The 19020-nt window shown below is 49.9% G+C and overlaps 1 protein-coding gene across 3 annotated transcripts in view; it reads right to left on the bottom strand.

The window, feature by feature from the left end:
- The window catches only part of LOC142846281 (uncharacterized), a 45821-nt gene extending 26842 nt beyond the window's left edge, over positions 1–18979 (bottom strand). Inside the window, exons 1-4 of one of the 3 annotated variants that reach the window (XR_012910051.1) lie at positions 18832–18979; positions 16051–16132; positions 5871–5963; positions 1479–2387 (exon numbers count right to left, since the gene is read on the bottom strand). The gene's annotated coding sequence lies outside the window, so the exon portion shown is untranslated. The other 2 variants (XR_012910052.1, XM_075966527.1) reach the window with 2 other exon arrangements.
- Between the last annotated feature and the right edge of the window lie 41 nt (positions 18980–19020).

The following is a 19020-nucleotide window of genomic DNA, read 5'->3' as shown; positions in this document are numbered from 1 at the left end:
CATCTATTCCTCTTGGGTGAGTTTGCTTTCTTTTGTTCTAGAGTTTTCAAATGTTCTGTTAATTTACTAGTGTGGGATTTTTTTTCCCAGTTTCTTTATGTAGGCAGTTAGTGCAGTTAGTGTTACAAACTTTCTTTGTAACATTGCTTTCATTGTGTCCCATAAATTTGGGTATGTTGTGTGGTCATTTTCATTGAATAGGAAGAATTTGATTTCTTCCTTGACACATTGATGCTTCAGGTGAGCACTGTTTAATTTCCATGTTTGTGGGCTTTTTGGAATTAGTGTTGCTGTTGGTTTCTAATTTTAGGTGATCCAATAAGATACATGGGGTTCTTTCTTTCTTTCTTTCTTTCTTTCTTTCTTTCTTTCTTTCTTTCTTGTATCTGTTGAGGTTACCGAGTATGTGGTCAGTTTTTGAAAAGGTTCCATGAGGTGCTGAGAAGAAGGTATATTCTTTTATGTTTGGATAAAATGTTCTATATATGTCTGTTAAGTCCATTTGAGTCATAACACCTGTTAGTTTCCTTATTTCTCTATTAATTTTTTGTCTGACAGACCTGTCCAGTGGTGAGAGGGGAGTATTGAAGTCTCCCACTATTAGTGTGTGGGGTTTAATATATGATTTCAGCTTTAGAAGTGTTTCTTTTACATATGAGGGTGCCCTTGTATTTGGGGCATAGATGTTCAGTATTGAGATTTCCTCTTGATGGATTTTTCCTGTGACTAATATGAAATGACCTTCTTTGTCTCTTTTGATTAATTTTAGTTTGAAGTCTATTTTGTTAGATGTTAGGATAGCTACATCTGCTTGTTTCTTAGGTCCGTTTGATTGGAAAATTTTTTCCCAACCCTTTACTCATGGGGCCTTTCCCTAACACATATATCCCAATGTTTACTGAAGTATAGCTACTTAATAAAAGATTTCTGGAATAACTATATTTACACTACTTTTCTAGTGTGTACCTACCATTTTCTCAGTTCCATCTGTAATAGAGCATTATCCCACACCCATTAAATTTAATGGTTTGCTTCCTTATGTTTTTCACATTTTTTTTTTTTTTTTTGGTTTTTCGAGACAGGGTTTCTCCATGGCTTTGGAGCCTGTCCTGGAACTAGCTCTGTAGACCAGGCTGGTCTCGAACTCACAGAGATCCGCCTGCCTCTGCCTCCCGAGTGCTGGGATTAAAGGCGTGCGCCACCATCGCCCGGCTTGTTTTTCACATTTTTTAAAAATATTTATTTATTTATTATGTATACATTATTCTGTCTGTGTATGCCTGCAGGCCAGAAGAGGGCACCAGACCCCATTACAGATGATTGTGAGCCACCATGTGGTTGCTGGGAATTGAACTCAGGACCTTTGGAAGAGCAGGCAATGCTCTTAACCGCTGAGCCATCTCTCCAGCCCCCTGTTTTTCACATTTTTAGGCTGCAGCGCGCCGCTTCCACCAGCAGAAGAGACGACCACAACAAGATTCTTCTCAGAACACACTTTATTGGAGCGCTTACACTTGAGAATTGAGAGAGGCAAGAAGACCCCGTCCCCGTGGAAGCAGAAGAATATATACGGTGCCAGACAAAGCCCTGATGTGTCATCAACCCAATGGCTCAGGCCAGAATGGAGTGATCGTGCTAAATTATGATTGGCCAGATGGAAAGACTCCCCGCGCTAGGGGGAGCATGCGAGCATGTGCACAAATTGTTTACCAAGTTTAACATGGAACAGCAAATGGCGCCCAGGCTCCGTGCCAACACACCCACGACATGACGGTACCATGGCGTGTGCCACATCTCCCCCTTTTGTATTTTAAAGCAGGAACCCGATCCAGTTCGAGACCTCATGATGTCCCCAACGATCAAGGGTTAGGGTGCGCTGTGCGCGTCATGTGTGTATCCTCTCATGTGCAATGGCAGCAAGGCCTATGAGGTGTAAGGACTACCAGCACGTTTTAAAAGACAGAGAGAATAGGGTGTGCCTGTCCCAGTGCAATGCCTTTAATGACTTGGGGTGCCGAGGCCACATCCAGTTATAGGTCATGCTTGAGGCTAGACAGCCTGACCTGAGGGGAGGTGCCATGTTTGAGGGCGGCAAGGGCCTGGACTATAATTGCTTTGTCCCGAGCTTGCCGTGCACGAAATCGGCGCAGAAGCAAAGGCAGAGAAACACGCCGAGGCAATATGTGGCACCGAACACGCCAACCCCCACCCACTCCTTAAAGAAAGAAAAAGCGGATTGCAGCCAATCAGTAAATTGTCCAAGGGTCATGGGCTGTACACGAGTATCATTCAAGGTAGCAATCTGCAACAGCTGGTCCTGGATCAGGTTCTCCGCTTCTTTGGACCAGGTGCCGGCAAGGAATTCGCCTAGGATCTTTGGTTCATTTCTGGAATTGTTAAAGGAAAGTGGGGTTATGCACACATGCTTTTGGTACGAAATGCAACCCATTTGAACCAGATCAGCCAAATCATCAATTTGACTTTGTAAAAAATCAATTCTTTGATTAGCTGCCACTATGCCTGACAGCATGTATCTATTTATTTTACTTTGAGTATCCAGCACTGTAGCGGTCTGTGCAACCACATTATTAATGGTATCTACAGTTTGTACTTGATAGGCCATAGCCACTGCCGCGGTAACCGCGGCAGCCGCTGACACCGCTATCGCTGTTACTATAGTGGCGGTAATTCCGTCGCTCTCGTAGAAGAGTAACAAGTGGGAATGTATCAGGATCCGTTTTAACAGGAATTGGCACGAATGTTGGTATCTTCATAACTACAACAATGTTCCATGAAGCATTCCAGCATTGAGCTAGAAAGCAATCGGTACTCCTGCAATCTACCTCTTGGGTAGCATTAGTAATATTAGTTAGCAGAAACACAAAAGGAGAAGGCACACACACTGGTGCTGCCGCCAAGGTAGTATTGGCCAGCTCCTCCTCTTGAAGTATGCGAAGTCGCCTACCAAGGGATGTTTCAGAAACTATACCAGAAACATTAATCAGCCGGGTGGTGAGCTTTTGTATTTGGGCTAAGGCGGAAATGTCTGCTGTTGCTCCTGCCTCATTGGAAACCAACCATTGATACCAGGACCACCCATCCCCTATCGTAGAATTTTCATTTGATTGATTATAAAAATACCTCTTCATAGACGAAGAAAGGGAGAATCCCTGTGAAATCTGCAACTCCTCCCATGTCCTGCCTTGACAGGCAGTATAGGTGGGAGGGAAAGAAAAATCTGGGACAATGTGGGGATGCTTTAAATTCAGTGCTATTATACTCTCTAAGAGAGGGATATTTCATAGGCACCAACAATGTGGTATTCTTAGCCAAGGTGGTAACGTTAACTGAAGTCTCATTACTGGATGTACCACCACCTGATTGGGCACCCTGAACAATCTGATTTAAAGCTGATGCCAATATGCCTATATTCACCTGACTATAAAGCAAGGGATCCATCCAATTAATCAAATTCTTTTGTTTTAACAGAATGCATGGGGTTTTATGTTCTAAGGAAAAACAAAAGGTCCCTCCCATTAAGCACAACTTTAGTTGAATTAAATCGTTCTATCTTTTCATCTCTTGGGACCATACAAGGGGCTTCCATATCGCATGAGGTGGAAAACAAGGTAGGAATAATGGAGGAATTAGCATGAACTGGCATAGGTTTCGGCCATGCCCTGGTTACTGCCCACAGTTGCGTCATTTTCATCTTTATCACTGGCATCCATAGGAGGAGAATCAGCACCACGAGGGTTGTCCTCATTGTCCTGTATCCGTTTCAGCTCTCTCGTCAGTCTTGCCGGGACCCAAACCGGTTATTCCTGGCCAGAGAACTCACCGACGCCGACGCCGCCGACGCCGCTTCCTGCGTCTGAGTTCTGAATCCTCCCGCTTCCGCAGGGGTCTCTGCCTGATGCCGAGATGGAACTTCTGGGTTTCGGCACCACTTGCGGCACGCCGCTTCCGCCAGCAGAAGAGATGACCACAACAGGATTTTTCTCAGAACACACTTTATTGGAGCGCTTACACTTGAGAATTGAGAGAGGCAAGAAGACCCCATCCCCGTGGAAGCAGAAGAATATATACGGTGCCAGACAAAGCCCTGATGTGTCATCAACCCAATGGCTCAGGCCAGAATGGAGTGATCGTGCTAAATTATGATTGGCCAGATCGAAAGACTCCCCGCGCTAGGGGGAGCATGCGCGCATGTGCACAAATTGTTTACCAAGTTTAACATGGAACAGCAAATGGTGCCCAGGCTCCGTGCCAACACATCCACGACATGACGGCGCCATGGTGCGCGCCACATTAGGCATTAAATGCTGCCTTAAAAGGGGACTTCTAGCATTGATGAATCTCCTAGAGGCATCTTGAATATGAAATCTCTTGATGTGTCAGTAAGATTACACTGATTTTGAAGGATATCCCTCATCAAATATATGGAGTATAACAGTGTGACTCTTGGACCTTCTTATAGACACCAAGACGGTCAGCACATCAGAGGGCTTCCTCAGTTATAAAAGTGCTGGGTTTGGTGACACAAAAAGCCAGCATGCACGTTCTCAGCTGTCTTGCTTTCTGCCCAAGTCCTTTTGTCTTCAGCCTAATGCTTACAATCTACATTTTATTCCAACTCTTTAAAAAGAGAGCAGCGGCTCCTTTCCCGTCCACAGTTCACCAGGCTCACTACGGTGCAGTCCCACATTGCTGAAGACTTTTCATCCTTTATGTTCGGACCTGAAATGTGGTTTGAGTGCTCACAATAAATGTTTTACCTAAATCAACAGTCTTCATTTGATGTACTGCTTTGATGTACTGCTTTTTCGAATCCTATTTGCCACAAGTCTTTCTCTGGAGTTTCATGGCTGGTCTAAACCCTGGCATTCACTTTATGAACACAGAAAATGATATTAAAAATACCACCACCCAAGATCAAGCATGATGTGCCAAATTTGGAAATCAGTTAAATCCAACTTGAACTAAAATAAACAAATAACTCCTTAACATTGAGTTCAGCTTTTACACTCTTCTTAAAACCTCACACCTACTTTTTCTCTCCTCCCAGGAAACACTGTCTGAGCTCTACGTCACCATAATCTTCCTATCTTTGGTTCACTTTTCTTCTTACAATGAATGTAAGATAACACCTTTAATCCCAGCACTCCAGAGACAGAGGCAGGTGGATCTCTGTGAGTTCCAGACCAGCCAGGTGCACAAAGCGAGTTCCAGGCAGGACTGCCAGGGCTGTTACACAGAGTCGTCTGTGTGATTACTATTGGCATCACCACCACAGCTATAAAGAATAAACAGGACCATAGCAAGTGTTGAAAACCGATGTTAGCAACTGCTTAATTTTAAAAAGAATGGAAGCGAGAATTTAGGTCCAGGGACTAAGCAATAAAAACATCTAAGTCAGAGGTTCTCAACCTTCCCAATGCTGAGAGTCTTTAATACAGTTCTTCATGTTGTGGTGACCCCAACCATAAGATTAGTTTGTTACTTCACACCTGTAATTTTGTTACTGTTATGAATCATTCTGTAAATATCTGTGTTTTCCAATAGTCTTAGGCGACCCTTATGAAAGGGTCATTCAACCCCCAGAGGGGGCGCAACCCATAGGTTGAGAACCACTGGATCTAAGTACTATATAGGATTGAAATTTTAACAAATCTAAGAAAATATACTTCGAAGCAGAAACTGGGGACTGTGTTAACAGGAGAACCCTCTTCAGGAACTGCAGAAAACACATGTCTGACTCACAGGACTAACTATCTACAGGAACCATTTGGGTATCAAATCAGCTCAACACAACCAGTACACGATGTGCTCTCCTCGTTGACACCCTTGTGCCACATGCACTGACTGACCTGGGAGGCATCGAACTGAGCCTTCTGCTACGGTCCATGGCCTGAATCTCAGCGCCCACTTAAAGAGGAACTCTGCTCCGGTCATGCGGTGTCCTGCAAATGGGAAACAACACGTCAGCTTTGCAACGTTCCAAGTGAGGACCACTCACGAACGACCACTGCAAAGACCGCACTGTGACCAGTGAATCAGAGACTCTCTCCCTGTTCCCCGACGGGAGTGCGGCCCTCAAGTGAATCAGAGACTCTCTCCCTGTTCCCCGACAGGACTGCTGCCCTCTCACTCTGTTCCCCGACGGGAGTGCGGCCCTCAAGTGAATCAGAGACTCTCTCCCTGTTCACCAACGGGACTGCTACCCTCAAGTGAATCAGAGACTCTCTCCCTGTTCACCAACGGGACTGCTACCCTCAAGTGAATCAGAGACTCTCTCCCTGTTCACCAACGGGACTGCTACCCTCAAGTGAATCAGAGACTCTCATCCTGTTCACCAACGGGACTGCTGCCCTCAAGTGAATCAGAAACACTCTCACCCTGTTCCCCGACGAGACTGCTACCTTCAAGTGGCAGTAAGCTGCATGATAAACAACCCAAAATAAAGATCTGGAGACTATTTAAGGTAACAGAAGATAATAAAGAGAAAATACAACCACTGGAAAAACTCCGTTAGAGCACAGGGAACTCAGAAGAGATAATTATAAAGAACTGGTCAGAAACTCTGAGTTCAATTCAAAAAATAAAAAAAGTGGAAAAACAGAGCCAGGCACAGGGACAAAGGCCATTAATCCCAGCACCCGGGAGGAAAAGGCTGGCAGATCTCTGTGAGTTCAAGGCCAGCCTGGACTACACAGCAAGTTCTAGGCTGACAGGGACTACATAGACCCGCCTCAAAAGAAAGAAATGTAAAAAAGGAAAAACAACCTCCAAAGCAACAAACAAAGAAGAAAAAGAGTAAAAAGCAAAGACTCCACAGCTGAATTGATAAGGCAGAGAAAAAAATCCAAAGCACAATGATTTCATCTTTAAATAATTGAAGCAAGTGAAGAAATGAGAAACACTTAAGGAATAACTGACCTTTTGTTTTTGTTTTTGTTTTTTTAAATATTTATTTATTTATTATGTACACAATGTTCTGTCTGTGTGTATGTCTGCAGGCCAGAAGAGGGCACCAGACCTCATTACAGATGGTTGTGAGCCACCATGTGGTTGCTGGGAATTGAACTCAGGACCTTTGGAAGAGCAGGCAATGCTCTTAACCACTGAGCCATCTCTCCAGCCCCAATAACTGACCTTTTGATATACACTAATGGACATTAAGGAAGCACACACTAGTGTTATGTTCCAGAAGAGAAAGCACATGAAAATACAGATTCAGCAAGAGAATTTTATCTTCATAGGAGAGATATACACAGAGAGACTCAAGAAACTCAAGGATCCTCAGTAGATCTAACAATTCTGTCAGGGACATTGAAACTAACAAACTTCTTTTCTAGAGAATTGTACAGTCCTGAAGAGGTACGCCTAAATCCCTTATAAAAGGCCCTGCCGACTTCCCAGCTATAACCATACTACCAGCATTACAATGCTTTTCTTCTTGGGGAAGGAGAGTTTGAGACAGGGTTCCCTCTGTGTAGCCCTGGCTGTCTTGGAATTCACTCTGTAGACCAGGCTGGCCTCGAACTCAGAGATCCACCTGCCTCTGCCTCCCGAGTGCTGGGACTAAAGGGGTGAGCCACCACCACCTGGCTTGCATAATGCTTTTAAAACTATATAAAGTAAGTTTAAAGCTACCCTGGGCTACAATAGAGTTTTAAAAGACAAAGAAACAGAGAGAAATGAAGGCTCCAAAATGGCACAGGAATTATACGCCAGTTCTTAGAAAGAAAACAGTTCTGACCTGGAAAGCAGCGTGCTTCTCCTGTGCTTCAGGATGGCCGCACCGTAGCCACAGAGGAGATAGGGTGTCCAGGCAGCCACTGACTGTTAAGAGAGGCTTAGCTGAATGCTGAGATGTGTACATGTTTCAAGCTACCTGAGAGGTTGGTGCAGAAAACAGAGTTTGGGGCCAGTCTGGACAAAGAATGAAATCCCGTCTCCAGCCCAGAGTGGGGCATCTTGTTTGTAATGCCTACATTCAGTAAGCTTCATCATGTGTTTGAGGCCAAGCTGGGATATCCAGCAAGATCCTGGAGAGGGAGGAAGACACAGATACAGAGTCTAAGACCTTGGGGTGGTGGTGAGGGTACACACTCGGGGGTATAGTGGCCCATGACAGTAACCCCAGCCCTCTGGAGGCTGAGGCAAGGGACTGCAAGATCAAGGTCAAGGTGGGCATCAAAGGTCCAAGCCAGCCTATTCTTCAGAGTAAGACCTTATTTCAAATAAATAAATAAATAAATAAATAAAATTAGTCATGGACACAACTGTCTGTAGTCAAACCACAGATCCAGTACCATTGAGAACGTACATGAAAAAATTTGTTAACAAGGGCTGGTGAGATGGCTCAGGGGAGAAAGGCATTTGCCACCAAGTCTGACGACCTGAGTTGAATCCCCAGGGCCTACATGATGGAGGGAACCAAGTCCTTCAAGTTGTCTTCTGACATCAACATATTCACCACAGCACACACACCATCTCCCCAATAAATACGTACCTGGTAAAAAGGCTATCATTAAAATTTTTCAACAAAATAATCAAGAGGAACAGCACATAAAGATTGCAAACTACCACAGGTAGGAGGTATGGCATTGTTGAAGCAGGTGTGGCCTTGCTGGAGGAAGAGTGTGCCACTGGCTTTTGAGGTTACAAAAGCTCAAGCCAGGCCCAGTGTCTCTCTCTCTCTCTCTGCTGCCTGCTGATCCAGATGTAGAATTCTCAGCTACTCCTCCAGCACCATGTCTACCTATGTGCACCACCAAGGTCCCCACCATGTTAACAATGGATTAAAACTCTGAACCTGTAAGCCTGTCCCAGTTAAAAGTTTTCCTTTATAGGAGTTGCCGTGGTCACTGTGTCTCTTCACAGCAATAGAACACTAAGACGCTACACAAACAGGAGCCAGGGGTGCACACCCGTGATCTCGGCACTCAGGAGGTAGATGCAGGAAGATCAGAAGCTTGGCTTCATCCTTGTCTATATGACAAGTTCAAAACTAGCCCAGGCTTCATGGGACATTGTCTTTAAAAACATAAGTTATGATCATGTGATGCACGCTAGTGTTGAAAAATTAACAGTATAAAATCTCACATGTGTGAGACACCAGATCCACAGGATAAACACCAAAACGGTGTAAGTAGGTCAGAACAGATTGTTAGAAGTCCTAGGGGGCTGCTGAGATGCGGCCCCGCTTCTGGCTGTAGTGAGGTGACCAGCCTGGCTCCACTCCCTGCCACATTGCCTAGATCCACTGCATAGGTGAGAAAACTGTACCTAGAAAAATTGTCTGCCTAGAATCACATTGGAATTCAAATACAAACACCACCCCTGTTGGTGATGAAGTCTCACTATATAGGCTAAGCTAGCCTCAAATTCCCAGTTCTCCTGCCTCAGTGTGTCAAGCGTCAGAATTTAGGCAAAAACACCACCATGGCTGTACAACCTAAATGATTTGATGGTCCCCCAGCTGTCTTTCATCCTCTCGTGGGAACCTCTGTGTTCTTAGGTCCTACATCCAATTTTCTGAGACCTGCCCTCAAACCTACCCATTGATGGCAGATGCCAGCGACCACACGGTACCATATCTACACTGGCCACTGTAGTCAGGGGAGGATCACAGGGCGTCAGGTGCCCAGGTGGCAAAGGGAGGAACCTGATGTCTAAACCTTCCTGTACAGACACAGCCCAGGAGAAAGGGGAAGCCAAGGACTGGGGGTAGGGAGAATCCACTGCTCCTGCTTCTTCTGTGAATAAATAGAGCTGCACCCCCAACTACTGCGCTGGGGATTCTCTCCAGCCCTTCCTTCTCCTGGAGGCAGCAAAGCCAAGATGCAGAGGGTGTGGCTGTGTCGTCAGGTCCCTGCAGACACCCTCGCAAGGCACAGCTTCAGTCCCCCCATGCTCCATTTTCCTCATCAAGCCGTGCCCTCCCAGGACCAAAGGCTGAAAATCATAGCCAATTTGTAGTCAGGGCCTGCTGAAACCAGAACATTGGAGCCACAGATGGCCGGTTCAAGCCCCATCTCCTCCCAGTCCCTGGCTGGGAAATAGCTCTGAGTGTAAACTTCAGCTGAACTTTCTTCACAAGGTGCAGAGGGGGGCGGATTATGTGGTCAATTCTGAGTGGGACTCGGGGGAGACCCACCCTGTCTCCTCTGTGTGCTTAAAGGGTTACGAGAAGCCATGGGCTGAGTGGATAAGGGTAAGACAAGTGGTGTAAGTAGGAATAGTGTGCGCGCCTATCAGCACTTCGGAGGCTGAGATAGAGGTTCCATGAGTTTGAAGCCATAATGGAACCCGGTGTGAGCTATATAATGGGTTCCTATCTCAAAACAAACAAATAAAAATCAAACATTACCCAAATAAAACAAACACTACCAAAAAAATAAGAACAAACAAAAGGTAGAGACAAAATCATTCATTCTTTTATCTTCTTGTTCTCTCTCCCCATGTGTGGGTGCACACGGCACATGTGTAGACATATGTGTGCCTGAGAAGTCAAGGTTGTGACTCCCTCTGTTAACTTTCTGCTGTGTTTCTGAGACAGGGTGCCTTTCTCAGTCAGACTGTGATCCACTTGCCTCTGTTCCCCTAGCACTGCGGTTACAGCATGCCAGGTCCTCTTGTTGCATGGCATGCATTTTACTGACTAAGCCATCCTCCCCCCACCCCCTTATTCATTCAATCTGCACATGTGTTAAATTAAATCTGTTCAGTGACCCTGTGAGGACCTGTTATTGTCTTCAACTCTTAAAGTCACAGTGCAGGAACCTGGAGGGAAAGCGACCAACATGGGTAACGCAGCTACAATACAGCATCAGAATTTATAAGACAGAAGCAAGGGGTAGTCAAAGCTGGAGCCCCAACAATCAGGGCAGAAGCAGGAGGATCAAAGTGTATTTAAAGCCAGCTGGGTCTATATGGTGAGCCTGGGTAAGCCTTGTCTTAAAGCCAGCAAAACGTGAAAAGAGAAAGCGTGGCTGCTGAGTGGACCTGGTTTCCCGATTTGACAGCTGGGGATCTGTAGCGACAGCTACGGCCTGGAACGCACAAAGATGATGAGCAGTTGGTAAAACTTCCACACAGAGCCAAACTGAGGCAGAAGGAAATGTGGTGTCTGAGTCCCACTGCCCTCTTAACTAGAGAACGTCCAGTACACAGAGAACCTCCTCAGGTCCCCGTCTTCTGACTGGCCTCCACCCCCATGGGGACTTGGAGCAGTAACATCCCCTGCTCCTTCCTCTAGAAACAGGAAAAACAGCCCTGCAGCTTGCACAGGGAAGAGATTAGACACCAGGCAGGACTTTCCAGTTTTCTTTGGTAGGTTTCTACAGCCCATCCAAGGACTGTCCCTATTGGGTGGGAACTTCTGAAGCTCAAGGTCCAAAGAGGGAAAACCAGTCCTTTATGCCTATCACTTTTGACTCTTATCAGTTACCAACCCTAGGAAAATGCTGAAAGTTGGGGCCTGTTAGCACCCCTCGGGGGAGAGACAAGAACATTCTACTCTGCCTCCCATCACAAGCATGAGCATCACCTCACCATGCCCTGCCCCATTGTCCCCAGTCCCGCCCCACTGTCCCCACCCCCCATCCCGAGGCTTGCACCTCTCAGCAAAGCAGGAGGGAGGGGAGGAAGGAGTTAGAGCACACAAGGCCTAATAGTGGTCTCTGCCTGTCTGCTTCTTGCTGTGTCTGTCGCCTCTCACCACATCTGTGCCTGTCCCCGAGTCCCCTCTCACCACATCTGTACCTGTCCCCGAGTCCCCTCTCACATCTGTGCCTGTCCCCGAGTCCCCTCTCAACACATCTGTACCTGTCCCCGAGTCCCCTCTCACCACATCTGTACCTGTCCCCGAGTCCCCTCTCACATCTGTACCTGTCCCCGAGTCCCCTCTCACCACATCTGTACCGGTCCCCGAGTCCCCTCTCACATCTATACCTGTCCCCAGTCCCCTCTCACATCTGTACCTGTAACCGAGTCCCCTCTCACCACATCTGTACCTGTCCCCGAGTCCCCTCTCACATCTGTACCTGTCCCCAGTCCCCTCTCACATCTGTACCTGTCCCCGAGTCTCCTCTCACCACATCTGTACCTGTCCCCGAGTCCCCTCTCAACACATCTGTACCTGTCCCCAAGTCCCCTCTCACATCTGTACCTGTCCCCGAGTCCCCTCTCACCACATCTGTACCTGTCCCCGAGTCCCCTCTCACCACATCTGTACCTGTCCTCGAGTGCCCTCTCACATCTGTACCTGTCCCCGAGTCCCCTCTCACATCTGTACCTGTCCCCGAGTCCCCTCTCACCACATCTGTACCTGTCCCCGAGTCCCCTCTCACATCTGTACCTGTCCCCGAGTCCCCTCTCACATCTGTACCTGTCCCCGAGTCCCCTCTCACATCTGTACCTGTCCCCGAGTCCCCTCTCACATCTGTACCTCTCCCCAGTCCCCCTCACATCTGTACCTGTCCCCGAGTCCCCTCTCACATCTGTACCTGTCCCCGAGTCCCCTCTCACCACATCTGTACCTGTCCCCGAGTCCCCTCTCACATCTGTGCCTGTCCCCGAGTCCCCTCTCACATCTGTACCTGTCATCGAGTCCTCTCTCACATCTGTACCTGTCCCCGAGTCCCCTCTCACCACATCTGTACCTGTCCCCGAGTCCCCTCTCACCACATCTGTACCTGTCCCCGAGTCCCCTCTCACATCTGTACCTGTCCCCAGTCCCCTCTCACATCTGTACCTGTCCCCGAGTCCCCTCTCACATCTGTGCCTGTCCCCGAGTCCCCTCTCACCACATCTGTACCTGTCCCCGAGTCCCCTCTCACCACCACTGTACCTGTCCCCGAGTCCCCTCTCACATCTGTACCTGTCCCCGAGTCCCCTCTCACCACATCTGTACCTGTCCCCGAGTCCCCTCTCACATCTGTACCTGTCCCCGAGTCCCCTCTCACATCTGTACCTGTCCCCAGTCCCCTATCACCACATCTGTACCGGTCCCCGAGTCCCCTCTCACATCTGTACCTGTCCCCGAGTCCCCTCTCACATCTGTACCTGTCCCCGAGTCCCCTCTCACATCTGTACCTGTCCCCGAGTCCACTCTCACATCTGTACCTGTCCCCAGTCCCCTCTCACATCTGTACCTGTCCCCGAGTCCCCTCTCACCACATCTGTACCTGTCCCCGAGTCCCCTCTCACATCTGTGCCTGTCCCCGAGTCCCCTCTCACCACATCTGTACCTGTCCCCGAGTCCCCTCTCACATCTGTACCTGTCCCCGAGTCCTTTCTCACATCTGTACCTGTCCCCGAGTCCCCTCTCACCACATCTGTACCTGTCCCCGAGTCCCCTCTCACCACATCTGTACCTGTCCCCGAGTCCCCTCTCACCACATCTGTACCTGTCCCCGAGTCCCCTCTCACATCTGTACCTGTCCCCAGTCCCCTCTCACATCTGTACCTGTCCCCGAGTCCCCTCTCACATCTGTGCCTGTCCCCGAGTCCCCCCTCACCACATCTGTACCTGTCCCCGAGTCCCCTCTCACCACATCTGTACCTGTCCCCGAGTCCCCTCTCACATCTGTACCTGTCCCCGAGTCCCCTCTCACCACATCTGTACCGGTCCCCGAGTCCCCTCTCACATCTGTACCTGTCCCCAGTCCCCTCTCACATCTGTACCTGTCCCTGAGTCTCCTCTCACCACATCTGTACCTGTCCCCGAGTCCCCTCTCACATCTGTGCCTGTCCCCGAGTCCCCTCTCACCACATCTGTACCTGTCCCCAAGTCCCCTCTCACATCTGTGCCTGTCCCCGAGTCCCCTCTCACCACATCTGTACCTGTCCCCGAGTCCCCTCTCACATCTGTACCTGTCCCCGAGTCCCCTCTCACATCTGTACCTGTCCCCAGTCCCCTCTCACATCTGTACCTGTCCCCGAGTCCCCTCTCACATCTGTGCCTGTCCCCGAGTCCATTCTCACCACATCTGTACCTGTCCCCGAGTCCCCTCTCACCACATCTGTACCTGTCCCCAAGTCCCCTCTCACCACATCTGTACCTGTCCCCGAGTCCCCTCTCACATCTGTACCTGTCCCCGAGTCCCCTCTCACATCTGTACCTGTCCCCGAGTCCCCTCTCACATCTGTACCTGTCGCCGAGTCCCCTCTCACATCTGTGCCTGTCCCCGAGTCCCCTCTCACCACATCTGTACCTGTCCCCGAGTCCCCTCTCACCACATCTGTACCTGTCCCCGAGTCCCCTCTCACATCTGTACCTGTCCCCGAGTCCCCTCTCACATCTGTACCTGTCCCCGAGTCCCCTCTCACCACATCTGTACCTGTCCCCGAGTCCCCTCTCACCACATCTGTACCTGTCCCCGAGTCCCCTCTCATATCTGTACCTGTCCCCGAGTCCCCTCTCACATCTGTACCTGTCCCCAGTCCCCTCTCACATCTGTATCTGTCCCCAGTCCCCTCTCACATCTGTACCTGTCCCCAGTCCCCTCTCACATCTGTACCTGTCCCCAGTCCCCTCTCACATCTGTACCTGTTCCTATAGCCATTTACATCTGGATTCCACAAGCATCATCTTTAATGCCTTGGGCTGTGTGCACGAACACCACAAATAAAGACCCATTTCGAGCATTTGAGAAACCCCAACCTCAAGGCCTGCTGCTGGAGGCCAAGGTAGAACCTGGGAAGCAAAAAGGTACATTTTTGCTCAAGGATCCTGCCAAGTGCCGGTCACTGAATGGGGTGGGGGTGGGGGGTCTTCTCTTCACTGCTGCGAAGGACATGGGCCCCGACCTCATGGAGCAGCCCTGCAATCCTAGCTTGGGAGTCCAAGGCAGGATAATTCCGACTTCAAGACTAGCCTGGGCTACAGACCAGGAGCTTGTCTAAAGACAAACCAAGGATCCCATGGGGACGTGGCTGGGTGGCAGAGCTTGTCAAGCGTGCTGAAATGTCTAGGTTCAATTCCGAGTTACAGACAAACAGACAGACAGACAGACAGACATATACAGAGAGAGAGAGGGGGAGGGAGGGAGGGAGGAAAGGAAGGAGGGAGGGAGAAATGAGGGAAAGAGGGGGATGTTAAGATCAACAAGTCAGGAAGTGGGAATTCTTGCCTATACCTAAGCAACCCTAGGGCCTGAAGGGAAAGGCCTCAGGGGGAAGATGTGTTGAGAGACCAAGGGACACTAGGGAAAGATGGGTCAGTGACAACAAGAACAAGGCAGAGTGGCACCACGGGCCTGGATCTGGAAAGAGAAAGACAGTCACAAGCGTTCAAAGCTGGTCAGCGGGAGCCACAAAACCAGAGATGCACCGCCCAGACCTGCACAGGCTGTCTGGGGTAGGAGGGTCGGGCGAACAGCACTAGCTTAGCCTCCTGGGCAGGGTGCACAGGTGGCCATCACTGCCCAGGCTTACAAAAGTCCTCTAGGTTCAGCTTCCTAAGCCACTCCACTATTACTGCAGTTTCCAGCTTCCACACATGCCCGGTACTCAGAAGCAGCAGAGACAAAGGGCCCTTATACCAAGGCCAACATCATCACCGCCTTCAGCACAAATCTGCGAATCCACAAACATCCCCTGCAAACAGCCACAGTCCACTTCCACTGATGTTACTGGCAGGACTAACATCTTCCTGGGCCATTGTCTGGCAGCTCAAACACATTGGCGGTCCTAGGAACCCACTGACAGCCTGTGCAGGCCAGAGTCAGTTGTCTCCAGCAGACCAGGGCCCAGTGCTGGCTGCCTAAATTCACCAGAGCCCATAGATGGAGCTCAGGGCAAAAACAGACTTAGTTCTGGGAGACAGAATGGAACCTGATGTCACAAGCAAAGACACAAAAGCATCAAATTGCAGCTTACAGAAATCAAATATGAAGGCTCCAAGTGTTGGGGATCAAAAGACTCTGGGGGAGAGGACCCCACAGTCAAGCTGCATGGATGATGGGGACCTACACCAGTCTGATTATGTAGGCTACAGATTTCCTTCCCCTGGTTCTGGAAGCTAGACCACACACTCACCGTTTCCGGTCTGCAGGGAGTAAAGTGTCTTGGGCCTTCTCGAAATAGTGTCGCAGGGATGTCCCAGAATTCAAGTTTACATCTGCAAAAGAGTCAATGTCTTAGAGGCTCCAGCTTTGAGACTGTTTCATTAAAATTTCAATATTCTTTCATGATTCATTTATTTATATTTTGTGTGCATTGGGGTTTTGCCTACGTGTATGTCTGTGTGAGGGTGTCCAATCCCCTGGAACTGCAGTTACAGATGGTTGTGAACTGGCATGTGAGCGCTGGGAATTGAACTCTGGTCCTCTGAAGAGCAGCCAGTGCTCTTAACTGCTAAATCATCTCTCCAGATCAAAAATATTAATATCTTTGCTTTCTTTTTTTGGGGGGGTGGGGGACAGGGTTTCTTTGTAGCTTTGGAGCCTGCCCTGGAACTAGCACTTGTTGACCAGTCTGGCCTCGAACTCATAGACATCTGCCTGCCTCTGCCTCCCAAGTGCTGGGATAATAGGCATGCGCCACCACCGCCGGCAATGTTAATATTCTTAATGGAGATATTGCTATATAGAAGTAACACTCTATGCTGGCGACTTCACAGCAAACATTTTGCTTGACCCTCAGCTAATAAGAGTTCCTTCCATCAGACTGCAGAGGGGGTTCTCCAGAGGGGGGTTCTCTATAGTGGGGGAGTTCCTCTAGAGTGTGGGGCTCTCCAGAGAGAGGGGTTCTCCAGAGTGGAGAGGTTCCGTAGAGTGGGGGTGGTCCTCCAGAAAACGGTGTTCTTCAGAGGGAGGGGCTCCCCAGAGTGAGGAGTTCTCTAGGTCAGAGGTTCTCCAGAGTGGGGGTTTCTCCAGAGGGAGGGGTTCTGCAGAGGAGGGGCTTCCTTGCTCTTCCCATGTCCCCTTAATTTCTCTCCTTTCTATCTGGTCAGTCTTTCCAAGGTCACGCCTTCACTCTTCAAATCTCCTCAAACTTCTCTCCTCCCTCAGAACTGGACTGACTCTCCTGCAGACCCTCACCTCCTCCCTCAGGCCCCAGGTCTTCTGTCAGGCCTGTGGGCTCTGAGCAGCACGGGTCTCTCTAAAGCAGTTCCTCACTTGGGCCTTTGTGGGCCACGAAACTGAGAGTCAGGGGATGACACCACCCCAGTCTTCAAGAAGAGAGTACTGATGTCTCTGAAGTCCCACAGAGAGGTGACTGGGATTGGAACCCAGGGCCCTCTGGACAGGGTTTAAATAGGTTGCTTAGGGTGGCCCTGAACTCTGTAGCCTGAGCTGGTCTCAGCCTCCTACACCACCATGTCTGACGTGAAGGTGAGTTGAGCCTGGATCTAAAAGCCCTCTCCTCTTTCTCCTTAACAGGGCACTAAGGGGACATGTGGATGAAGGAAGGCAGGCAAGGGTGAGCCCTCTGTACACAGCTACTTCTGGAAGCCCACATCCTAGCGCCCTCCATCTGCCTGGGTAGAGGCTCAGCCAGCAAAAGTCCTTTTCCAGTCAGGTCCTCACACTCAGGATTTCAAAGAGATGCTAACAAGGAACAGGGAAGGGGTGGGGAGAGAAAGGGGGACAGGGAAGTGAGGCTGTGGGAGGACCATCATAAGCTGTGCCAGACTGGCTACAGTGTGAGGAGTCCTGCCTCAAAAGCTGCGGTGGTGGTGGTGGGGGAGATCAGGGGCGGGAGTCGTGGGGGACAGAGAGAGAGAAGACTGGATGTCAGGGATGATAGGGACAGGCCAGCAGGGAAGATAGAACTTCCCACTTAAGGCAGGTGAGTGCGTGCGTGTGTGTGTGTGTGTGTGTGTGTGTGTGTGTGTGTGTGTGTGTGTGTAACAAGACCATCCATCGACCAGGGTCTCTACCCTTGGTTATCTCCATCCTGATCAAGGCTGCCTGGGCTAGAGACTGAATGTAGGGAGATGGGATTAACCCAGGTCCCCAAAAGATAACAAGATGACTACTTCAGACCACGTCAAGGTCTCCCTGCTCTAGAGACCCCATCCTTCCTGCCAGGGTGTTTTCCGCTTCAAGAGATGGTTATTTTCTTCAAAGACCCTACTTCAATTCTTTGTTTGCCTCTGAGAAGAGCCTGGATACCTGGGCTGCTAGACACCTCATCAGACACTCCTGTCACACGCGGGCTGGGCTCGTGACAGAGTGCTTCCCTGGGACGCTCCCCTGGGTTCCAAGACAGAGAGCCATAGGATAGTGCCCAATGGGTATGTGGGAATCCGAATTCCAGTCCGTGCTCTAGAGAACTGGACTCAAGAAAATAAACGCCTCAAGGGGAAGCGGTAGTGAGAAATCAAGAGACACACGTCTAAAATCAGTACGGTTGCAAAGCTAGTCCTATAGAGCGGGCCCGAGATTCAGAAATAAGACTTAAAGCAAGAGGCACACAGGGCAGAGGGAGCGGGATGGAGCCATACAGCGACGCAGGTCCAGGAAAATCCTGTGGCTGGGGCCAGGGAGCCAGCTGACAAAAGTCCTTTCAGATCAGCTGTCTGCAGAGAAGTGCCACAAGCCCCAAACCCCGCGGGGGCCTTCGTCCAGAGACGGGGACCTGCAACCCTGGGCCTCCTGCCACAGTCAAGTCCCCCGAGAGACCCCCGCCAGGCCAGAGCTGCGGAAAGCGCTGCAGCCGGACTCGAGTTCCCACGCAGGGACCAGGGATGCGACAGGACGCCAGGATGCCGGGAGCCCGCCCAGCCCCTACCCCACAGCCGGAGGGACGGAGGGCTCGGGCTTGGGGACTCTGCCGCCACCGACACCAGCTCCGCGGGGACGTCGCGCTCACCATGGCGGAGTCCGGACACCCCGCGTCCTCGCTGCGCGGCGCAGAACCGTGCCGGTACCGACAGAGTCCCCGGAACCTAGGAGGCCGGCTCCAGATCCCAAGATGGTGGTCCGACGGCGTGTCAGGGACAAAGGCCCCAGCAAGACCGCAAAAGCCCGCCCCCTACTCTCGGTCTCTTCGCCTGATTGC

Source organism: Microtus pennsylvanicus, chromosome 3 (genome assembly GCF_037038515.1).
Source record: "Microtus pennsylvanicus isolate mMicPen1 chromosome 3, mMicPen1.hap1, whole genome shotgun sequence".
In the NCBI taxonomy this organism is placed as follows: Eukaryota; Metazoa; Chordata; class Mammalia; order Rodentia; family Cricetidae; genus Microtus; species Microtus pennsylvanicus.
This window is presented reverse-complemented; position numbering and strand designations above follow the sequence as displayed.